Genomic DNA, 22,804 nt, shown 5'->3' on the forward strand with positions numbered 1-22,804 from the left:
TTTGTACTATTACTTTACTTTGACTAAAGTTGTTGTACCACTTTTATTTGAACACTTTTTCAATTATGTTTATTCATATATTACTTTGTTTCGAAATTTATGTAAATATTTATTAAAATATGAACATTGAGTTAAAAAAAAATTTTACTGATTATGAATAAAAGTTAAATTGGTAACTTTAAAGCTCTAATCTAAACTCTACGTAACTTGTTGCGCAATTAAATATAAATATATTTTTGGAGCAACTAATACTTAATTTAGAAATTAAAATGGGATGCTTAAACTCTTTTTTTTCTATTTCTTCTGACCATTGTGGTGTTGGAACAAAATTTTGTCCATGGTTTAGCATATAAGACTGAGACTGATTTTTTTGATGGTTCTAACCATTTTTTATTTTTGTTAATACTTAATTTAGTAAGCAATTTAGTTACACCAACAGTTTCTATAATCTTATTCTTATTTTTTTACACTTATGATTTTTTTGTTATAATATTTAGAACATTTTGATTATTTCGGCTATTTTAGGAATTTATTTTTTCACCTAAATGCGTTTTAAACTCGTCTAGGACATTCTAAAATTGATACTTCAGTGCGTTTAAGTATTTTAAACTCTTTTAAAACAACTTTAAAAGCAACTTTAAATAAATTTATTAACACCTTGTCTAAAACTTTTGTTTTCGTAAACTAATATGTTTAAAACATTTGAGTAACAAATTATATAATTATTCAAGCAAACTTTGAAATTTTACTCTTTAGAGCTCTCCATGTAATATGTAAGTTCAAATAATACCAGATTTTGCAATTTTTAAGTTCCAAAATTACTAAGAGTCTTCACAAATTTTGTCATAAAATGATTTGCAACAACTACAAAGTTGCGTTAAATATTTTTTACTACTACTCTTTTTAAAGTTTTTTCAAATTATGATTTAGTCTCTTTAGAAAAATAAGACAAGTTGTTTGAAAAATAAAAATTTTAGAATTTTAAACTAATTGTTATAATTGCTTTTTTAAGAAATAAAAAGTAAAACGTTTTCAAAACAGCTCTTAAAAAACCATTAAATTTATTTTTGCTTCAAACAACAGAGTTGTATATAAATTTATATTAGCTACCTAATTATACGTACTTAAGCATAAACATAAAACATTAGAATTTAGAATGTTTACTTTAAGACTCATGAGCTTTATGATCTTCAGGAGCTTCGTTGAAAACACCCCTAAATTAGAAAAAAACAGTTAAAATATGTCTAGAATATTATAATTAATTTTGTTTTTAAATAACTTGTGTTATTTTTGAAAAGCAAGTAATCCTAGTCAGTTAAAAATCTAAAAAGAAAAGACATATATGAATAACTAGAGAATTTTGAATAGTTGCTGCACGCTTTAATTTGATGTAAAATTGAAAAGTATTTTGGGTAAGTTTATTTTCAGAAAATTAACCAATTGGCCGCATTTAAACTCATATAACTTCTAATAACTTTAACCAGAAAAAACAAAAATACTTTAAAAAAAACAGTTATATTTATTAGTTTGATGCAGTGGCGTAGCGTGGTATATTGGTCGGGGGGTGCTTAATTTTTTTTCTCAAAAAATCCCCTAAATTAATACTTTTGTAATAAGCTATAAAAAGGTATTTTTATAAGAAATATATTTAAAATAAATTCTTTAAGTAAAATAAGTTCGAAGTAACTGTCATATACTTATATATTACTAAATTACACAATTAAAAAAAGTATAAATTTCATTAGAATTACTTATACTTGCACAAATGTAAACTTACTAAATAAAAATTGTTTTTACTATTTACAGTAAACTTTATATCTTTAAAAATGAATATATTCAATAAAACAAAAGTATCTGTTTTATTTACGAAAAAAATATCAATCTCTTTAATATACAGTACAACATTGATAACAACACCTCATTGCACATAACTTAAATAAAGTTACACAGAAGTTAAAGTAGACCAACTTTATAACTGTTATTACAATTTATTACAACTTTGCAAAATAGTTAAAAGTATACTTTTTTAAATTTAATTCATCTGATTGTTTAAAATAAAAATCACAAACAAATTTATTTTTCATAGGCCGACACGCTTTTTATGTATTTTTACAAAAAAAAAGATTAGAAAACTAGCAGTAGTCTTAACATTTATTGTAGCATAAGAAAAAACTTGTAAAACTGTTAAATTTTTCTTTATGCGTGACGTATTTTTGTAAACTTTTTGTAGAAAAATCTGTCATAAGGTTATACTACTGCGGTGCACTAATTAGTTGCGTTCGTTTTGAGTCTAAATTCTTATGAAGTTATAAAATTTTTCCTTATGGAGTTTTTTATCAGCATCGGTGCGCACATTCGCTTGCGCACCAAATCAGTATATTGGGTAATATCCCTAACTTTTCACTAACTGGTATTCAAAATTTCGTTTAGTTTTTCGAATACTAGATAAACATAGTTAAAAAAGGATAAATTAAGCAGAAAAAATAAACAATAAATGATAAGTATAGTTATTACATTATTTTCTTTTTTTGGGTGGCACGCATGCGCCAGTGTCCCTCCCACACGCTACGCCCCTGGTTTAATGTATAACTCTTAGTTTATTTTATAGTCACCAAACAATTCAATTACCGACATTGTTTCTTTTAAATAACAGTCGAAAATTATAATTCTTGAAAATTTATAGATTTTTTTTTTGTTTTGAATATAAAATTTTATTGAAGTAATATAAACTTAAAATTAAAAGTCTAACATAAAGTTTTTAAGAATACAAGTCAATAACTAAACATTTTTAGACACTTTTATTTCAATCAAATTACTTAGTAACTTTATAACAAGTTATAAATAAATATTTGAATTTTTCAATGTAAATTAAAGTTAAACTTGAATGCAGTAGAAAGGTTATGAAAATTTAAGTAAGTTGGAAGAGCTTGAGAAAAAAAATCATAAAAAACTATTGTTTGTTTCAAATAAGTCAACAAAAACTTTTTGATAGAGTTTAAAAAATCACAAATTTTTTTTTACTTAAATTTTAGATAGCAATAAATCAAAGACGATTTAAGTGTTTTGATAACTTTAGAAAACTTTTCGTACAATTCTTTCACTAGCTTTATCCCCATTTATTAAAACAAATAAAAAAAAATTTTTTTTGAAAAAAGATAGGTTTTTGCTTTTACGTTATTTATGACTTATAAATAGCTTTTTTCCGGTGCATAACTTATTTAAAATATATAACAGAATACATTTCATTTTCTTTAAATTTATTTTAGTACTTTCGTAGTAAGGATCATCAAAAATAGTTTCTTACTGAATTGGAATGAATACAAATTGAAATAAAATCATACTGAAGTTTAAAGTTTAAGAATATAAAATGACGTAATAATCAAATGTTAAAAATTAAATAAGTGCTTATGCTAAATAAATTTGGTATACTAATGAAACTCCTTAGAATTAAAACAGTCTAAATAAACAAGCGATAAAAATTAAAATAAAAACTATACTTAAAAATAACATTTTAACAAGAAACTAATTACTTTAAAATTACTAATATAAGGATTTAAAAAATCTAGTTTGGTAAACGAACTTTTTCTGCTTACATAAACTAGGCCTTAAAGATTAAAAACATAAGGCTTCCAAAGTATGCAATTGAAAAGAGTTCACCGCTCTCACTAAGACTGAAAAATTGTAAAGTGGTTTGATCGCCGTTCTGAGAAACCAACGAAAAAATACTTCTCGGCGATTGGGCAACATTTGTTGGACAAATCCTGAGTGTGTTAAAAGTTATAAAAAGGACAATTTTTTCAGTCTTAGTGAGAGCGGAGAACTCTTTTCAATTGCATATTCTGGAAGCTTTATGTTTTTAATCTTAAAGGCCCAGTTTATGTAAGCAGAAAAAAGTTTGTTTACTAAACTAGACTTTTTAAATCCTTATAACAGTAATTTTAAAGTAATTAGTTTCTTGTTAAACTTTATTTTTAAGTATAGTTTTTATTTTTATTTTTATCGCTTGTTTATTTAGTCTGTTTTAATTCTAAGGAGTTTCATTAGTATACCAAATTTATTTAGCATAGGCACTTATTTAATTTTTAACATTTGATTATTACGTCATTTTATGTTCTTAAACTTTAAACTTCAGTATGATTTTATTTCAATTTGTATTCATTCCAATTCAGTAAGAAACTATTTCTGATGAGCCTTACTACGAAAGTATTAAAATAAATTTAAAGAAAATGAAATGACTTATAAATATTAAAACTTAAAAAATTGATTAAAAAAACACGCTTACATTTAAAAACAAAATTACTTCGTTATTAAAATGAATTCTCAGATAGAATTTTCATTGGATCTATTTTATTTATTTGTCCTGGACATGACTTTAAACTGTATCCTGGTGTATGACTCAATAACCGAAAGGTTTATCGTACACCAGGTCCTTGGACCAAATATTTGAGCGTTTTTTTCTTTCAATAAACAATAGTATTGGTTAAAATAATGCTTTAAATATCTACTTTTATGTAATAAAGGGTAATTTATATTCAAAATAAAAAGCACGTGACAGGCATAAACTTTTGCTTTGCCGGAGTAGTTTTAAATAAATCAAGGTTCGGAAAACTGCGGCCCGCGTGTCACATGCGGTCCATGATAGGTACATACTGCAACCCAAGAATATGCAAATTAGACCCGCTAAAAAAAGTGCTGAAATTTACACAAGATATTCTGAGGTTGGATTGGAAGAGTAAAAATAAATGGTTTTAGTTTAGGTTAAATATACGGAGAATTTACACTACATACTTTAGGTATATTATGGAAAGTAAAGACTGAAACTACGACTGTGATCCAAATTATTATAATTTTCGAAATTCGGGCTGCGACCATCAAATGCCTGTCGACTACTGCAATAAGTGTTTCATTGTGAGTTAAATTAATCTTTATTTAGTTTACATCAATGTAAGTAAATGATGATAAAGCAGAATTGTTTTGAATATATTTTAACTTAAGTTCCCCTATTATGAAAGAGTCCTCCCCTAATTTTTATATAAATAATTCCTTTAATCAATATACAAAACCTTACCAAGTAAATTTGATATTCAATAAAACAACTCAATATGTCAAAATTTGGATTTATATCAGCTGTTTGTGGTTTTAATTATTGTTCATTTATGATAAAAACTTCAGTATTAACTTTTTTTTCAATTATAAATGATTTATTGTGAGTTCAAATAAATTGTAGGTTGTTTGTTTCCTTTACTGTATGCTGGATCATATAACATTTTTTAAGGGCCTGATGAAGTAACACCTGAGTGTTATATAAAATGTCCTGATGGTGTTTAGTTTATTGAATGACAAAAATATACTCTCAGAACATTTGGTCCTAGGACCTAGTGCACAAAAAACCTTTTGCTTATCGAGTTGCACACCACGGATACCTTTAAAAATCTTGTCAAGGACCGTGTAGGGGTTCTAATGACAGCTTTAAAACTTGAGTGTTGAATGCTGTGAGATTGAAACCTAGTGGTAGACACATTTATCAAAAAAAATCATATAAATGAAAAAAAAAAAGGAAAACTTTTTATCAAAACAGTTGGATAATCATGAAATTTAAATAAAAATAGTTAAATATCCAAACATTTTAAACACTATTCTATGATAAATTCTTCAATTTTTGACGTAAACAAATAGATTGTTGTCTGAATAATGGTTCTGACTTTTTTTTATTATGTTTGTGTTAAGGAAAAATTATTTCTACTTTAAGCAATAAAATTATCTCACTCCATTTTAAAATAAATCTTACTTTTTTCCATCTCAGCTATAAGATAAGTTTACAAATTAACATAAATTAATTAACTACTCTTTATGTAATATTCACTAATATTGAGATCTCGTTAAGTGAGGTAAAGGTTGCGTGGGCAGCTTAAATACACAAGATTAAATAAAAATTTTCTGGATAAAGCCATCGGGGGTCCAAATCATAAAAACTAAAAAGTGTTTTCTTTTCAAAAAAAAAAGAAAAATTTCAATTTTTTTTTAATTTAAAAGTAACGTTTTTTTTTATTGTAATAAAGATAGACTGAAAGTTTGAAGAAGATTGCTTGAAAAATGTAGGAGGAGATAGATTTTAAATAAAATAGTCTTTATTTGCTGTTTTAGTTTTCCTTTTCCATAGGGAACCTATTATGCGGCCCAACTTTGATTAGTCATATCTCAAAAATAATTTGAATTTTTTAAAACAATAAAAAAATATCTACAAGCTTAAAAAAAAACTCTTTGAAATAAGATCAACTTGTAAAAAACATGGCTTACCCACTCTACGGCCATAATTTTTTTTAGAATAAAGTCTTAATAGGATCTCTATCATTTTATCAGGGAAGGCCATAGCCAAAAGGAAACATCCCATGAGAAACAGAAAGGACACTGACTGCAATTTCCATTAGATTTTGGTCGAGTCCAGGACCCTGGTTGTGTGAAAAGGGGACCCTGCTCTTGTCGCTTAAATTAGTTTGATTTTATAATAATAGGCCACCATAGATTTAATTATACTAGAAGCAGAAAAGCTTTTTAGACGCAAAAATGTATTGAAATTATCTTTAAACAAGCCTTATTGTTTACTAGCAATAGAGTTATTAGTTTATTTTAAAATATTTTTAATAATATATTAGTCTTAAATTTACAATAATTATTAAAAATAAATAGAAGTGTTCAAGCTAAAAAATGCTCTTAGCCCCTTTAGTAATAGTCACTAAAATTTTATAAAATAAATTCAAGGAAACTTTTTAAATTTTTTTTTTTCTACTAGCAGGTCCTGATTTTTTAGACATAATATTTATCTCATTTCATTATCAGTAATTTTTCATGGTATATTTTTAAAAATTTTATTTTTTCTCAGTAAATAAACATTCAAAACTATTATATTTATAAGAAATACATTTACTTAGCATTATGGTGTGTACTAAACTTCTTCTTTAAATTGTGTAATGTGAACATGTTTTTTAGAGTTAGAGAGAAACCACTGACTTAATTACTGTTCATACTCATCATTAACTTACTTTTAATAGCAATCAGTTGATATTCTTTATCATAGGTTTTAAATTTGCTTTTATAAAATAAAGTATGCTTTTTAAAAACTTTTGTAAAAATTTTATAAAAGTATCTAGAATATGCAATAAAAAAAATGCTATAAATACAATTTTATCAAAATAGGAGTTGCATTCTAGTAAATCAATATAGTACAATAAAATATCAAAAGCTTTGGTAATGCTTTTAAAAGGCTAATTTTATTTTTAGATACTCATTTTTTCTAATCATCATAACTAATTGTATACACAATCAAAAAGTTAATTTAGCTTTAGGCTAGAAAAGTAAAGTATGATTTCATTCAATTTATGATTTTTGTTATCCTGGGACTTGCAGTGTTTTCTTGCATTGTTGTAATTATCTAAAGAATTCCTAAAATATAAAAAATGAAGAGAAGTTGTAACACTTTAATATGGATTAGGAAGTTTAAAACAGGGTTGCCAAACATTCAGGTTACTCAATACAACTCAGGCTAGTTTGAAACTTTTGAAATATTTATACCAGTCAGGTTAGTAAAATTTTTTTTTGCAAACTCACACTAGTTTTGATGTTTTTCTTAAAATCTCAGCCTTTTAGTTTCACTTTATTTATTTTTAGTAAGTTATATTTTTAGGCCATAGGGGTAAATCACTTTTTTACTAATTTGTTTTATTTAGTATAGTTTTAACTTATTTACAAATTGCTTTTAACATACTTTTGATAATCAAAAATGTTTTTTAGGTATAGCTGGTTAAACTTGAAGAGTATATAAGGTTTCTTAACGAAAAATAACTTTTTTAAATAAAAATTTTTTTTTTCAAGTTTTGGTCAGAAAATGTTTCCTTTATGATTATTTTAAGCTTGTTTCTATAGATTTTTCCAAATATTGCAAGGAATATTTTTTTGAAAGTTTGAGGTAATTATGATAATAAGTAATATATATATGATATGATAATAAAAGTCTATCTCCTCCTTTGAGATAATTATTATCTCAAAGAAAGAGATATACTTTTAATTGTAGACAGTTTTAGGTTGTTTCCTCCCATAAAAAACCTACTAAAAATTGCCACTTTAACCGGCTATATCTCTAAAAGTAGTTTGGACAATAAAAGTCTGTAAAAAACAAGTTTATAGAATAGTGAAAACTCTAAAATTAAATAAGTTGTTATAACCCCTCCTATGGTCTTTTGTTATTGTTTTGGAATTTTTCTATTTTTAAAATTCATTAACAGTAATTTATTCAGTTTTTGGTTCGATCAACATTTTTTAAAATTCTTAAACTCAGATCAACTTCAGCTAGCTCGATGTGACTCAGGTTTTTTTTTGTCACTCATGCACAATGTTTTTAGTTGTAACTAGCAAAAAAAATGAAAAAAATAAGTTTTTTTTCCTTAGTTATATATTTAATTGACTTTATTATTAAGCAGTTTATAATGATTATGTAAGTTTATTCCTTTTCAGTTTTTAACTTGTATAACATAATATGAACAAGGTTCAATCAATGTTTGGCCGTCATTTTTCAACTGCTGCTGGACAAGAAATAGAGGCAGCAAACTAATTTATCCGATTTAAATTGGAACAATAAAGAAGAAAAGACTAACCAATTTACAAGAGTTTGCAGAACTATTGATTCCTATTCAGATGGTGCTAAGGATGCTATTAAAGCCTTTAGGAAAAGACTGAATGGAAACAAAAATTTTAGCCAAGTAGAGTTATCAGTTTCATTGCTAGATTTTTGTGTAAAACATCTGGGAGTTAATTTTCATCTTCTAGTAGGAAGAAGGGATTTTGCTGGCGATGTATTATTGACTTTGCTATCGTCTAAATCTCAATATCCATCCAATATAAAACAAATAGTGTTAGGCATAATTAAAATGTTTGGCAGAAACCTATAAGCATAGCAATGTAGAAATGAGTGATGTCATAGCTATTTACAATGATTTATTAGATCACAGATATGAGTTTCCAAAAACAAACAAACTAAATGTTTCTCTTTCTAGCAATGACATATTTCCTACTCAAGTTCAAGTGGCAGCTCTTCACTGGTTTCGCCCAGCTCAACAAGGTCTGATTATACTTTTAGTATTAATTATTGTTTTAGATGTTTAAAAAATTAAAAAAACTATTTGAATTAATTTTTGAAGTTATGTTTAAATAAAAGTTCTATTTTATTGATAATACAAGTTAATTAATGTTAGTTTAATAATTGAATAATGTTTATTATTTTAAAGTATACAAGTTTCATAAATATTTATGTGTTTATTTTATTGTATTTATTTTCAAATTTAGAACCACTTTTATTACTGTTCTTTGTTAAGTATTATAATTTTTATAACTATTGTAAAAAGTAATCAAAGACAACTTTCTAATTCAAGCAAAATTTTTGTTAGGGTATCCGTGTAACCACACAGTCAGGTCTTTTAGGCTTGTTTAAAAAAATTTGAGGTCCATGCTGACTCAGGATAATGTAATTGGTTTTTATACACTAAAATTAGTTTAACAATTTTTAATAGAATTAGAATAGCCTAAATATAAAAATAAAAAACTGGCATTAGTATTCAAAATTATTATAGTTTAATTATGTTTATTTTACACTCTTCAGGCTAGTTTTAAATTTCAGAAAAACTCAAGAAAGCTCAGGCTTTTTTGATTTTTTTTTTTCAAATTGTTTGAAAAACTCTGTCTAATTTAAAGTTTGTTCCTAAATATCTAGCAAATTTTTATGAATTCATTATTTTTGTCTTTAATTATTTTTGTATAGACTTTCTATTTTCTTGTTTCTTTTATTACTTAATCCATTACTTAAGCTGGATTAACTAAAAAAAAATCAGTCTTTAATTCTTACTTTTTTTCATTTTATAATTAACTGAGGCTAGTTTTGGTCACTCAGACTGACCTTTTTGCTTAAAAGAATGACAACCCTGACTTTTTAAAATTATGTTTTTCAGTGATATTGAATATAAAATATGCAAGAAAATGTTTACAGTCACACTCTTTGTCATGTTTAAATAAAACATAAGTATATATAAACTTTAGGGTAATAGAAAATTACTTTGAACGTTTAAATTATTTTAATGGTATTTTAATATACTCAGCATACATCATAGTGACTAAGACTAGTCTTGATCATTCAGGATCGTTTTTTGCTGGGTGAAGGACAACCATGTAGTATTCTTAGGATTTTTTTTAAAGACCATTTTCAAACCTTAATATGTACTAGTTACTTAAATGATTTTTAAAACTCTATTATTTATATAAAAATAGTATTGTAAAGTCTTTACTAAAAAATTTTTCAATGGGCAACAAGCTTTTTTTATTTTTCAGAAATGTATTAAATATCAGCTGTATGCTAGTTTATAAAAAAATATTTCTAAAATGCTTTTAAATCCTCACGTTGAAGAGTTTTCAGATATATTTGTTTATTAGTTTTAGATAAACTTGAAATCAATTTCGAATCTAGACTAAAGTTTTTAGTTCATCTAAATTTTTGCTGTAAATAGATGATGAAAATTTAGTTTAAATAAGATATTTTTTGAGAATACGACTAAAAGTTCTTTAAGGATCAAGATGTTGCTTTTTTTTTTATTAAATGCTCATCTCTAATATTATTTTTAACGAAGTAGGCACATTGATATTACATGTAAGTCAGAAAGTTCAAAATGAAAATGTAAAAGTTTTATAGTTTGATTCTCAAGCTTATTTAAGATTTGTTATACTTTTTTATTAAAGAAAAGTAATTGGATACTTTAAACTATGCTCTACAAATAACTCAGCAAGTACCTAAAAGTTTGTTTATTAAATCACTAATATGGTCAGTATTTTATTTTGAAAGCTAATCATCGAATTTAATTGACTTTGATAAAGTTTTAATTATATAATTTATTTATAGTTAATTTCTTCTTTTATCAGAATTTGATATTAACTTTAATTTTCATTGTGCATTCTGATTCATATTTAAAAAATTATTTTAAAGTAACATTTTAAATTAAGCTTTAACATTTAATTTATTTATAACTCGCAAAAATATTTCTACTATCAATTACTATTCTACTAGCTTTAAACCTTATAATCCATTTTAAAATTTCTTATATTTCCAAGTATGTCTCTGCTACTTTAATTTTATGTACCACTAGATTAGTACTTAGGCTAAAAACTTAATGTATGTATATAATATTGGTAAAAATTTTACATAAGTTCTATAGACCATTTTAGTGATAGCTACTTTTTTACTGACACAAGTTGTTTTTTTCTGTATAGCTGATGTTCGGCTGTAATAATCTTTTTAAGTTTACAAAACAGCAAAGTAGTTTACTTTTTTAATAAAAAGATCTTAGTGAACATTTTTTTTAGCTTTACTTTTTTATTTGTATATAAATTTAAGCTGAATTTTTTTTAGTAGGTAAAATTATTCCCCCTGGCCAACCAATACAAGTAAACCAGAAACAGTTGCTTAAATTACAAAAAGACTTGTCCGTTGTTGAAGGAAATGTAAAAGTTTTTAGTGATATGTTGACTCACATTGACCCTGTCGGAGGAGATCAACAAGATATCCAACTTATGGGAGAGTTAAACAGAACCTGCAGGTATTTTTTATGCTTGTTTTGAATTTAAAAAAAGTGAGAGTACACATAATGGGGGGTAAGCCATGTTTTTTACAAGTTGATCTTATTTTGTAGAGTTTTTACTAAGCTTCAAGTTGCTTTTTACAATTTAAAAAAACTCAAATTAATTTTTGAGATATGACCGGTCAAAGTTGAGCCTCATAATAGCTTCCTTATAGGGAAGGAAAACTAAAACAGCAAAAAAGACTATTTTGTTTAAAATCTGTATCCTCCTACAATTATCAAGCGATCTTCTTCAAACTTTGAGAGTCTAATCTTTATACAATAACTAAAATAGGTTACTTTAAATTTCAAAAAAAATTGAGTAAAAATACCTTAAAAAAAGGCTTTTTTTTTTTTTAGCTTTTGTGGTAAAAATTTTATTTTTAATAATTTAAAATTCATAGGGAACTATAATGTAAGGAATATTTCCTGAAAATTTGAATGAGATTGCTTGAAAAATGAAGGAGGAGATATATTTTTAGTGATTAAGTTTCCGAGAAAATTGACCCCAAAAAGTTTTCGGTCCATACGTTTGTATCGGAAATTTTTTTACAAAAGATAAAATATCTCAAAAGTTAATTGATACTTTTGAATTCTATAAAAGCTAGCTTGTAGTTTATACTTAAAGCTTTCAAATAAATGCCAAAATTATTTTAAATGTGTTGGACCCCATATGGCCTTAACAAAGATCCGAGCGAAACAAGTTCACTTAAATATATAATAACAACAAACAAACAGTTTTCCTTCTTTATTACACTAACACATGTTTCTGTGTGGTAACGGGTTATCACATATCAACGGAGCTCTGTAAAAAACACTATTTAGATTTTACATAGTATTTATTAAATAGTTGTTACATAATTACCTAGTAAGTAGTATTTATTTTTAACAGAGCTCCGTTGAAGTGTTTTAACCTGTTAAGACACAGAAACATGTCTTAGTGTAATAAAGAAAGAAACTGTTTATTTTATTGTTATTATATTTAAAATAGCTTTAATTATCTTGCTTAAAAGATGTAGGTGATAACTGTATTTTTTAAACATGTTTACTAATTAAAACGAGTTCAATTTAAATGTAAAACTATTTCGAACTAGTCAAGATAATTTTTTCCATTTTTCTAATTAGTAAGTACATTACAAAAGAACAAGTACAGCTTAAGTTGTTAGAATTTATTTTTTGATAGTTTAAGAGAAAAAAAAGGCCTAAGTTCAATAACTTAAAATAACTTTTCTAAGTTGAGTACTAGTTAATTTTTAATAAATAAAATTAACTTCAAAAAGTTATAAGCATGCTTACTTTTTTTTTGTACATTAAAAGAAAAAAGCTCTATTCGATTAGTTACTTAATTTGTGTAATTGCAGGTCAATGCAGCAGAGAATAGTTGAGTTGATCGGCCAAGTGCAAAATGACGATGTTGTAGTTGAGCTGTTGCGCATCAACGATGAGTTGAACAACGTTTTTATGCGTTACGACCGCTTCGAGCGCTACTCGAATCCGCAAAACCCTCAGCAGGCAGCAGAAGCACCGATCAACACCACGACACTGCCTGTTGTTGCTACTGAACTTCCCCCAAGCTATAATGATTCCGAAAATTTCACCCCAGCACCAGCGGTCACCAACGACCTTATTGACCTCGGAATTGACAACTCTGTCCCCGAACAGCCAGCCAGCAACAATGAACTGGCGCTCGGTGATTTTTCCAAGCTAAGTTTGCAGCCCGAGCCAGCTGCTGATATCGAAGAAAGAGTGAAGAACTTTTCAGGCAACCAGAGCGAATTGGACGAAGTGAAGGAAATAGAAAGTTGGCTGAACAGCGACCAGCAGTTTGGTGGTCAGCAAGCGGAAGTGGACGACTTCAGCAATTTTCTGTCGCAGAGGGCGACCACTAGTCAGCCGAATCAAGCTGATGCTGGTAACAACAGCAAAGTTCCCACCGCTGACCCTAGCAGCCAATCCTTGCTCTGAAAGCTATTTTTGCCCTCTCAAATACTGTTTCAGTTTTTTTTTTAAGTTTGTAAACATATGTTCTTGATTTTTTTCAAATTATAAACACTGCGTAATTGACTTTTTTTCTTTTATACTTTTTCTTTCTATCACAAAATTACAACTGATTTTGAAATTATTTTTCGAATTTTCGTTAGAAACTTTATCAAATAAAAGGCGTCTTTTAAATTTTTATTATTATGTTTTAAATTATAAGTTTTACATAGTTCGTTTAATTTGAAAACTTTATCTGTGTAAGTAGTATTTGATATAATATAGTTATACACTTTTTTGAATCCTACTTTTTCAATAAGGTGCTAAAACAACGTAAGTTTATGTATATATATATGTATAAGTTCTTACTGCTGCATAATAAAATTAGTTTTCATTAAGATTTCTTAAACAACCGATGTAATTTACAGTTAATGTTTAACTTGATAATGCTTTTAGTTTTATTTGAGTTTGAAATTTTATTACTGTATACTATTTGTGCTACAAATATTAAACTCACCAAACTATTTTTAAAGTTAAGTACTGGTTTATTAGTAAAATATTTTACTTACCCATAAAATAAATGTCTGTTAAAAATTTGCACATAATTTCAAATTTTTAACAGTTAAGATTTCATAAACTACCTTTGAAAATTTAGAGATTAAAGTTTCAGCTTTTTTTATCATTTTCACTATTATTTATTTCTGTATTTTATAGTGCTCAGCTTTCATTGCAGATAAAAATTTAGATATTTCATCGTAAAAAAAAGTATAACTACTTACCTTATAAATTATTTGTTTTTACGAGATTAGTTGAGACGCTTTTATTCTATTTAAATTAATATACTTCAGTGATTTATCACTAAATTTAAAGTTGTTCTACTGCTTTAAAGTAATCGATGCAAGTTTTTATTACGTATATTAAATCTTTTTGATTGTAAAGTACACAATTTTATTTTATGAAGGTTATATAATAAATTGAATTGTAAGTTTATTTTTGTAAAACGATACATATTTTTTAAGCACTAGATAATCAAAAAATAGCTAAAGTAGACCAAAATTCAATAAATTTTTTGTAGTTTAAAAAAAGCTAGTTTGAAGACTATTATCTCAAGTCATACAATCCTAGCGAAGAAAAGTTCGTCGGTTATATGGGCTAACAAAGAAACATAATTACTTTTATTGAAACTCAAATCAATCTTTAGTTTTAACTCAATCTACTTAATTACTAAATTAGTACTGTATATAGTAAATATCATTTGTCACTTATTAATTTATATTTCTGTGACCATCGTACCAGCGTGAAACAGTTGAAACATGGAATAAATTTTTATTTCAGTAATCTGTTGTATAAGCACTTATGTTTTCGTAATAAATAAAAAAAAAAATTTAGTATTATAGTAAACAATTATGTTACACTTTTGTCATTTAAGCAAATGTTAATATGTATGCTTATAACGTATATACATGCAAGTTTTGTGTTTAATGATAATTTTGTGTCATAAATAAGCCTCATGGAAGTATATCATTAACAAAGTTTTTAGCCGGGTGCACGACTTACAAAATTCTTATAAAAAAATTGAAAGGGCCACAACTAAAAAAGTAGTGCAGATTTGTCAAATATAAAAAATACATATGTAGGTCCTATTAATATCTACAAGCCGTTTTTTTCTCTTTGCAAAACATTAAATATTTTTTGTGATATGGCTTAAATAAAGTGAAAAATACAGTTATTTTAAAATATCTTTAAAAAAATTTAAGATTATGCAAAAAGAAAAAGTGCTTGTAGGTTTTAATAAGATTTCCATGTGCTTTTTTTATTTTTTTTGAAATTTATATAATTTTTTTAGATATAGGGTTTTAAATATTTTTTCACGAATCTAAATTGTCGGAATTTGAATTGTCATGTAACCTTTCTAGCCTAAGACTGGTTACAAACATATTCTATACCAGTGGTATGCAAACTGCGGGTCAATTGTGGCCTGCAAAGAAATAATCTACGACCCGCGATCTAATTTTTAGAACAAAACTAAAAATAACGCAATAAACAAATGTCTAGTTTAAATTTATAACTAAATAAGAGCTAGCTATAATAACATTAATGTTTACTGTTGAAAATTAGCAGATTTAGAACAACACTAAAGCGAATCAACAAAAAAAAATTTACAATAATAATATTTAAGAAAACAATTATTTCAAAAGTACCTATCTTAAAGATTTAAATGCTTTGTCTGAATTTTATTTTTGTTTACATAAACTGAGTTTTAACGATTGTATACGTAAAGCTTCAAGAATGAAAATGTTTTGATTTGCTCACTAATTAATTGTTTAAGTCCATAAAAAAAGTAATTTAAAATGGATAACTTTATGCCTTAATTATTGTAATGCTCTCAGAAATTCAACACTTTATGAAAACTATACGTAAAAAAAAATTTTTTTGAATAAGTAAAGTACTTCATTAACATAATTTGCTACTTAACATAAGTAAACTTAAGTATTAAAACAAAATTATTAGATTACTTACAATACTTTAACTACAATTTATATTCAACTTATAGTTCATATCATAGTTACAAAAAATATAATAGTACTAAATATAATAACTGTTTTTTGAAAAGTTACACTACTTTTTTATCTTTTGGCTCATTTACCATATGAAGCTATCATTTTATGGCATAAGAAAATAACAAAAAACACCAGATATATATTTGTAGTTTTATATTTCTCAACAAAAATTTAATCTCAGCGGGCAGCGTTTTTTTTTTAATAGTTTTGCGTCAAACGCATCATTGGACAAAGAGAAAAAAAAGGTCAGCAATGACGGCGATCTTCTACAAAAGATCGCAAAAAAGAATAAAACATCATTTTAAGAAACCGTAGAAATTAAAATTAAAACGATTTGTTTTTTATTTATTTTAGTTACTATTTGTTGCATCACTGTGTTTTTAGTTCTCTTTATTGTTTTATTTTTTGTATGTTACAATTTTTAGGCATAATACGCTTAGCTGAATTCGGCTGATCGCAGGCTTATTAATATCAATTTGCACTAAAATAAAATTCATAGCATATAAAACAAAAAGTTAATAAAGTCCTCAGTTCTAGTGATATAGATAAGATTTTAAAACTAAAAAGTACATAGCGAGCCAAAGATTTCTGTTGGCGGGCCGAATTCGTTCCCCAGGCCGTACGTTGTCCACCTCTGCAATAACTAATGTGTAAGTTTGTTAAATAGATTTTAGTTGATTACTTTTCAGTTCTACTAACTTTTCTACAGACTAGGGGTGTAGGTACAACATACGGCCCAGCAGAGAGAATACAGCCGGCAAATAATAAATATTAAGTACAAACTAGATATTGAAATAATAACTCAAAAACACTAATATTTAACAGATGTATGATATTAATTAAATTGAAGTAAGTTGTGGTGCTAGTTTGTTATAATGTGCTCTTGTAGAGTCTATGGAAAACAGTTGTAAACACTGTCTAATGACTTAACAATATTCACAAAAACAAACTCTACAAAACACGATGGATAGTTTAGTTATACTGCTAAACTATCTTTACTGGATATACTGATTTTTTATATAGTTAAAAAGCTTTTCTTCTATATTATCAATGTTTTGTTTTTTAAGTCTTATAGTTTAACTTTCAGAAATTTCATAATCTAAATTTGGCATAAATATTTAACTAATATAATGATGTTTCTAAGAAAGAGGTGTTTTTAAGTGACCAATTTTGAGAAGATTTTGATTATTGATTTATAAAATATTTGCTCTTTAGGTTTTTAGTATTAAATATATAAAAAGTTGTACCATTTTCACTCAAAAGTTTCTTGTTAATTAAATTTGCTAAAAAAAGCACCAAATCCAACAATATTAGAAATTAACATTTTTTTAAACTGTACTTAACTATAAAAAAAAGAACTTTCAATTTAAGAAGAAGAAGAAGTTTAGTCTAACTAACTCATGAGGAATTACCATTGGGCTGAAATCTATAAACTAGTTTGACTTTTTGTGTTAAGAAAATTAAATGATTTTTTGTTAAATAAAATTTTTGAACTTTTAGAGCACCAGTTTATTTTGTTCAATAAACTATTATAAACAAATTACTTGGAATTATTTAGCATAGGCTATCATAATTATCTAAAAGTGAAAAATGTACAACTCATTAAGATCAAGCATTAAAACATAGCAGACTACATTTGATAAATATAAATTAAAATATATAGTAACTAAAAAAATTAGAAGAAAAAACTTTTTTTTATAAACCACCATTCTGTTTTTTACTAAAAACCAATATTAGCAAAGAATTTCTTCAAAAAAGCTCGTTTGGTTTGTCTGTTACAAAGTTACTTAGTCTGCCTGATGTGTACTAATGAGGACGAAGCCAAGTTGCGTGAACTGTTGTTGAAGACCGTGCAGTCTAGTGCTTGTATAACTTTACGAATACAACTTCAACCAAACTCTATGTCTAACATTTTCCTTAATACGACTGAGGCTGTCACATCTGTCCCGCCGACTAGAGATGCTGCTCACCCCTAAAATACCCTCTAAAATTTGTTGATGTTCAATAATTTAAGATTGTATTGAAATTTTTTTTTTAATAGTTTTAGCCTTATAAGTTTAAGCAATTATATTCTGAAATTTAAAGATTAGTTTTCTTAGCTGTTTTGATGTTTATATAAAGAACATATCTAATAAAGTTAAAGTTACAAAAATGAACATTATAAACATACAAAAGAAAGTATGGTACAGTACAGACGAAGTTTATTTTTTTAGTTTTATTGAAAAATAAAATTAAAGTGTTATGAGTATAAAAACTTAACTTTAAAATAAGTATACTCTTTTTGTCTCTAAATAACTTAATTAGTTTATTATTTTTGTAAATTTATTTAATTGAAGGTATTTTGTTTTAAACATATTTGTTTGTTTTTTTATTGCAACTATCATAGAGATAACATATCATTTTGGAATTTTGTAACTATCTTTTATATTTTGTATGGTACTTTAGAAAATTTACAGTTTGATGTGGTTTTTAAAGAAAGTAAAAACTCAAAAAAATAGATCCAAATGGTCTAATAGTACTTAAAAAGATTATAAACAAAATATTTACACACCCTGAAGAATTAATAGGTATCCAAAAGGTGTGCGTCTCGATAACTGAAAGGTTTTATCGTGCACCAGGTCCTAGGACCAAACATTTTCAGCTCTTTTTTTTGTCGTTAAATTAAATAAGATAAATTAATTGAACAATATCAAAAAAAGAAAAACTAAATAGTACTTTTAAACAATGCAACCTTAATAAAACCAGTAGATTTTTTTGCTCAGATTTTAGTGTTTAATATAAGTTTAAACTAGTATAAATAGCTTCAACAACTATAACATGCACTTTTATAAAAGTTTCTGATCTTATCTAAAATACGACTACCTTAATAAAAACACAAGTCAAAAATTGTAAAACGTTATAAAAGGTCTCTTTCATAATAGAGTTAAAAGAAGTGGCGTCGCGTGGTCTTTTTGCTAAGGGGTGCAGCAGATTGACATTGTCAAACTAAAAAAATCACTAGTTAGAAAAATTTAAATCATAAAGTTAATATGAAAAGATAGACAACTTTTTTGAGAAAAAGTATTTAAACTTTTTTAAATAAATCTAAAATAAAATATAAAAAGTTAACATACTTTATACCTCTATTTACCATTACCTTTTCTTTATAACTATACCTCCTTTTTAATTTGAGTTCCATGAAAGTTTCTGTGTTTGCACAATTATAAATTTACTAACTCAAAATTAACACTTAACTAACTAGTAATCAAAAACAACATTTTAAATATAAAAGACTTTGTGCAAACAATTTTATAAAAAATTTACAAGGTTATTAAGATCTAGTTAAAAAAACTATCTAAAACATCTTAAACATTTTATATCAGTAACAAAATAAAAGGTAAATTTTGTTCAGACTTAATATATAAGTTATTAAACAACCTACAAGTAATAAAATCTAATAACAAAAAATACATATACAAAAAATGTTAAATTTAAATTATTTGATATCTAAATCTTATTCAATATCTAAACTTTTCAATAACTTATAAAAAAACTAAAAAAAAAAAGTTTAGTCAGACTTTATTACACTAACTTTATTACACTAACACATATTTCTGTGTGTTAAGGGGTTATATATTCCATTATCATTATATGTTCCAGTGACTTGTTTCGCTAGGATCTGTATTAACAAACGCTTAAATTTATATTTTAAATAGTTATCTAATAACAACAATTTTTATCTGAAACAACTAACTTTTACTACAAATGAAAAAGCTAAGTTAAATCAGAATTAGTTTTAGTATATGTACAGTGCTTCCTCGCTAATCCGGCCAAGTTGGGCAAGATTTTTTTGAAAATACGGCCGGATTTGCCTTTGGCCGGATAAGAACAAAATATCGCTTTTTTACAAATTATCTACCTTAGTTATATTATGAATGTATATAACAAAACGTACTATAAAATTTCTCTGTTAACTTAATTTATTTTACTTTATTCAAAGAAAAAAAAATTAAAACAGACTAAACTAAACGAAACAAAATTTTAAAAGTTCAAAATTAATGGAAAAAAAACTACACTGTTAACACATTAACTAAATTAAGATTTTTTTGAAAAAAGAAAGAATGGAAGATTGTTTTACAGTGCTTTCTCGTTTCTTAGCAGAAAACTCACGAAATTGGATGAGTTTTGAGACATCTTCAGGTGTTTATTATATCAGCTCATTATAACAGCTTTAGGCACATTATTGTTTGCCATTTCGCAAACTTTTAACTTGTTTTCAATTGTTAGTTGAACGCGTTTTCGTTTCTTTGCTGTCTTATCCATTTTTTAACTAGATATGTTGATTGTAGTATATTAAAGTGTAACTTGCTTAGCAAAGACAGAAAAATTGCAAATGAATAATAAACAAGTTTGTTACATCTGAGCACGAAAAGTATGAAAAAATACTTAAGATTATACAAATGATACTTTATTATGACGTAACAATATACTGCTTGCATACTTATAAAACGTAAATTGAATACTTTTTCGAAGTAAAATGAAATTAGACGCTAAAAACTCTAAAGTAGATAAGTCGACTTCTCGACTAAAACCGGCCGGATTAGCGAGGAACCGGATTAGCGAGGACCGGATTAGCGAGGAAGCACTGTACTACATATTAACACTAAAAGTAAAATCTATGTAATAGTTGACTATTTGCAAAATAACAAAATTAAAATTTGTAAAATAACCTATAAGTATAATATCTAATCAATAAAAAACTAAGATTAGTTAAAAGTCTACAAAATATGATCAAGCTGTAAAAACTTATTTTATTAATGCTTTAATATCAATTTAAATTTCAAGTCAACCCATACAGTAATCATGAAGTAGTGCCAAAGTTCTTTATAAGTACAAATTTTAGTTGTTTGATCTGAATTTTAATACTTGAAATAAAACTAAGGCAACAACAGATTCTGTATGTAAGGTGTTTAACAGCAAAAAAAAGACTATTTCACTAAAATTCTATATTTTCCTTCTTTTTTTAGCAATTGTTTACCAAGTTTTTCAAAAAAATATATGAGATTTAAAAATTTTACAGATAAAAATTTTTAAATTTTAGAGTAATTTTTAAGATGAAAAATTAAGTCTTTTCATAACTTTTGTCATTAGGTTTTTTTTTTAATTATGTGAGAAAATTTTGTTTTAAATCAAGCTAGAACACTTTATGAAGTTTTTAGGTTGCTAGCTTAAATAATAGAAAAAGAAATAGGTTTTATAACTATTTTTGTTTTGTTATCCCCTCCAATAAGAGGCTATTACTTTGTCTGACCTTATCTAAATAGTTATTTTTTTTTTTAATCATAAAATGAAATTTTTGGCTTACTAATATAACTTAAAAAAAATTATACCACTTACCTTAGATAGTAAAAATTGTAGATCTCACCATAGCCTTAAATTTAAACATAATTTTTTTCTACTAAGTTAATGCCAACCTTATTTATGATGAGTATTTTTCATTTTCGAAATGTTTTTTATTTTGGAATTGGCAAATTTCAGGTTTTTCAAGGTTTTCAGGTAAAGTGGCAACCCTGTAAATAACATAGGTAGCCTTTATTTTCTCTAAATACTTTAATGTATTCAGGAATAAAAAAATAATGATAAATGAAAAAAATGGTTATTTTTTTTATGAACCATTGGTAAAATAATTGTCAATAAAACACAACAATAAAATTCTTAAAAATTGTTGAAAGGACCGCAACTTAAAAAGTAATGTATATTTCAAAAATTTTATAAATAGGTATTTAAATCTTATTAGTATATACAAGCCATCTTTTATTTTTGGAAACTTTTAAATTTTTTTGTGATATGGTTAAAATAAGTTTTGAAATATAGTTATTTTTAATAATTTCTAATTTATTTTTAAATAATCATAAATTTTCAAATAAAAAAAACGGCTTGAAGATATTAATCAGACCTAAATAGCTATTTACAGTTATTAAAATATGTTTTACTCTTTGAGATATGGTTTCTTAAATTTTTTTTTTGAATTGTCGTGTAACCATGAAACACTCACAAAACTACTAAGTTTTATAATTTTTAATAATAATGCCTTTAAAGAACTTGTTATAACTTTTGGCTTTGATAGTTTTTTTTTTGTACATGTGTCGACCACTGGGGTTTGATCTTGCTACATTCAACTCAGAGAGTAAACATTTAGTGTTCATTTTGTTTATATTAAAAACATTTTTCAATGTTCAAAAACTATTTTTTTAATTCACATAGTGCTGCAGTTCATGCAGCTCCAAAGTTAACCTTTTCAACAACTTTTTGTATAAAATTTGAATATATTTGAAATGCAGCTGACACAGATTGAGCTTGCAGCTGAGAACTTTGAAGATATTTGAAGATCGATTGTAAAACTCGAAAAACTAACAAATTTACCATTAATTTCATTGAAAAAAAGCAAAAAAAAAAGATTTTTTTTGATTAAGTTGAACAACAGCTCCAGTGTGCCACCCCACGTGACGCCCCTGGTTAAAAGAACAAGTTACCGTTGTAATACGCTTTGTTTTCTGTATTCAAAAATTCTGCTTAAGAATATTATTTTCAAAACTTTTTGTTTGTAGACTATTTTATTGAAACACCTAATTGCAC

General features: G+C 25.8%; 1 pseudogene across 1 annotated transcript; it reads left to right on the plus strand.

Moving 5' to 3' along the window:
- The first annotated feature begins 8,530 nt into the window (after window positions 1–8,530).
- On the plus strand, window positions 8,531–13,804 carry LOC145845886 (TOM1-like protein 2; annotated as a pseudogene). The gene is made up of 3 exons (XR_014370558.1): window positions 8,531–9,112; window positions 11,447–11,630; window positions 13,013–13,804. The product of XR_014370558.1 is annotated as a TOM1-like protein 2 (transcript).
- The last annotated feature ends 9,000 nt before the right edge of the window (window positions 13,805–22,804 follow it).

Source organism: Thalia democratica, unplaced genomic scaffold (assembly GCF_965202585.1).
Source record: "Thalia democratica unplaced genomic scaffold, ktThaDemo2.hap1.1 HAP1_SCAFFOLD_196, whole genome shotgun sequence".
NCBI lineage: Eukaryota > Metazoa > Chordata > Thaliacea > Salpida > Salpidae > Thalia > Thalia democratica.